Below are 2,877 nucleotides of genomic sequence, written 5' to 3'. Positions count from 1 at the left end.
AAGTACAAAACTTAAAACACTGGGTCACCGACCCAGGACCGTGACATAAAATAATATTTGTGTTTACAAATGCCCTCTCCAAGTCCACAAAACATGTGTTTTTAGGACTTGTTTGGATTCAAGAGACAGACACTATCTCTTTTAAGATTAGGCTTCAAATTAACCTTTTTGCTAAAACATATAGTTAGGGCTGGATCAGGTGCCCCTGAATCCTCCTTTAGTTATTCTGCATTAGGCATTGGCTGCTGGGGGATTCCCATAATGCATTGAGTATTGCTTCTTCAGTCACCTTTCTCACTCACTCTGTGTTAATAGACCTCTCTACATTGAATCATACTTGTTATTAATCTCTGTCCCTCTTCCACAGCATGTCTTTATCCTGTTTTCCTTCTCTCACCCCAACCGGTCGCAGCAGATGGCCCCGCCCCTCCCTGAGTCTGGTTCTGCCGGAGGTTTCTTCCTGTTAAAAGGGAGTTTTTCCTTCTCACTGTCACCAAAGTCCTTGCTCATAGGGGGTCATATTATGGGTTTTTCTCTGTATATGTTATTGTAGGGTCGAAGTTACAATACCCTTACCCTTGAGGCGACTGTTGTTGTGATTTGGCGCCATATAAATAAAATTTAAGCCTGTCATGGTCCAGGTGAGCTGCTAGTACATTTCCGCTGAGTTCCATGTTCTTCCTTGTCTGCACCTGCTAGTGGTTCAATAAAAATCAGTTAACAGGAGAGTGGGTAACCCTGCTTGGTGCCCCTCTGGAGACAGAAGCTGGAGGATGTTTGGTCATTTGTCCTGACACAAGCTGTTGGGGAATTATATAATATTTTTAACCAGTTTATAAAAGAGTTTCCAAAACCAATTTTGTGTAAAGTTCCAAATAAATATTTCCAGTTGACTCTATCAAAAGCTTTTTCTGCATCTAAAGATAATATTTTGGTTTCAGTGTTTTTACTACATGGCTAGATCATTGTATCTGCACAGCTAATGCTCATGACTCTTTAGAACAGGGGTTGGCAACCTCCGGAGCCGCATGCGGCTCTTTAGTCCTTATACTGCGGCTCCGCGTGGTTTGGGAAAATAAATTAAAATACACTTCAGCTAAATACTTCTATTTGTGTTTAGTTCTTTTTTAACTTGTAGTTCTAAATTGGAAGATTATTGTGATATTGAAATGTAACCGAGGACAAGGTATGAGTAAACGGGGCAAAGAAATAAATTGATCATTTATTTATTACATCAATTAGACATACAAAATCCCAGTTATTTCCAGACAGGACTTACAACACATCCTGCTGATATCCCAGCTGCACATGAGACTTACCACACAAACGGTGCGAAAATAACACAACACTGCAACCCGTCACACCCCGCTTAGCGACACTGCAATCGTGGCACGCACTGCAAACAATTCGGGTCTCAGCGAAGCTGGGAATCAGCGCTATGCATGGCCTGCGATCTGGGAGATAAAGGGAAGTGGCACAAACAATTAAACAAAAAACAAAAAGGGAGGTTAGTCCGCCCTTACACAACTCACTCTCAATCAATAACCGCCTTTACGGCTGGACGGACTAACCCAAACAAAATTACAAATCAATCAAAAGAACGAAAAAAAGGACAGCAGAGACAGCACAGCTGAAAAACAAACAACATTATCGATTAAAATATTACCCAATAAAATATCAATTTTATGAAACCATTCAAAATCATGAAGCTAAAACAAACAATCAATATACCTACAATATTGATCAGTTTACCTGCGCGCAGTCGATCTAGGTCTTGATCAATTCTTCTATTAAAATTCGTGGTCACACTAAAAAAGTCCAACGACACATTAAAAATAGGCACATACAATAGCAAATGATCCAAACAAAAATGGCAAAAGTCCCTTACCGACAGTATACCCACTCGCACCCGAGTGAATTAATTGCCTCTGGTTTTTTTCCACAGAAGAGTGCTGACTTCACCCCACACACCCACTACCTTTTCACAGCTCTTCAGCCAATCGCCTGGCAGAGAGCAACAAACTGCCAGGTGACACTTGTTACAACCCTCCCCTTGAAAGGGCATCGGCGACCCGACTATGAGCTGAAAAAGAGAGCACACTTAAAATTTGGCTCATTTTATAGTAGATTGTGGCAATTTAAATGGGTTTGAGTGCTGTCCAGCAGTCTTCCTCTTTGACCTACGAGGCCCTTGCGCCAAGCTGGCAACATCTTCCTCCCCAGGTTCTAGGTCCCCAGAACAATCCAAATGGGGCACCCCTACGTGTGTGGGACTCAACGTCCCTTCCTTCAACACTGCAGAATCGCTTCCATCTCCCTGTTCTGTAAACATCTGTTCCACTTCATCAACCATACTGTTATTTGTGGCCAACATTCCAGTTAGATCATCCCGTTTTGACATTTGTCGACCACCAGTGGCGGAGCGGGGAGGTGGCTTACTGGGCTTAAGCCCGGGTTGTTTTTTCAGAAGCCCGGGGTCTTTTGGAGTGTAATTTTTTCATAGTTAGATGCCTGGCTGACAACTGTATAAAACAAAAAACTACACGCAATATTCAAAGCACATAGTGCACACTGTGGGAATTTACGACCGTGCGTAAATCCCCCCTAATATTGGTATGATCCGAGCTCAGACACTAAGCGACTGAGCGAGGGGGCGGGGCAGCTGCTGCCTGCTAGTGCGCTGTTGGAGAAACGGAGCCAGGCAGACAGAGGAGAACTGAAGTTTGGCCAGGTACCAAAGCAAATCATTCGTACTGTACAAATAATGTAAATATGACGGTGTATCACAAACGATTGATATCAAACTGATCACTTGACCCATATTACATTACTTGCTCTTTAAGTGAATCAACAAATGGCGAAATGAAAAGCCGAACA

Source organism: Oreochromis niloticus, unplaced genomic scaffold (genome assembly GCF_001858045.2).
Source record: "Oreochromis niloticus isolate F11D_XX unplaced genomic scaffold, O_niloticus_UMD_NMBU tig00002428_pilon, whole genome shotgun sequence".
Lineage (NCBI taxonomy): Eukaryota > Metazoa > Chordata > Actinopteri > Cichliformes > Cichlidae > Oreochromis > Oreochromis niloticus.
Note: the sequence above shows the minus strand (reverse complement) of the source record.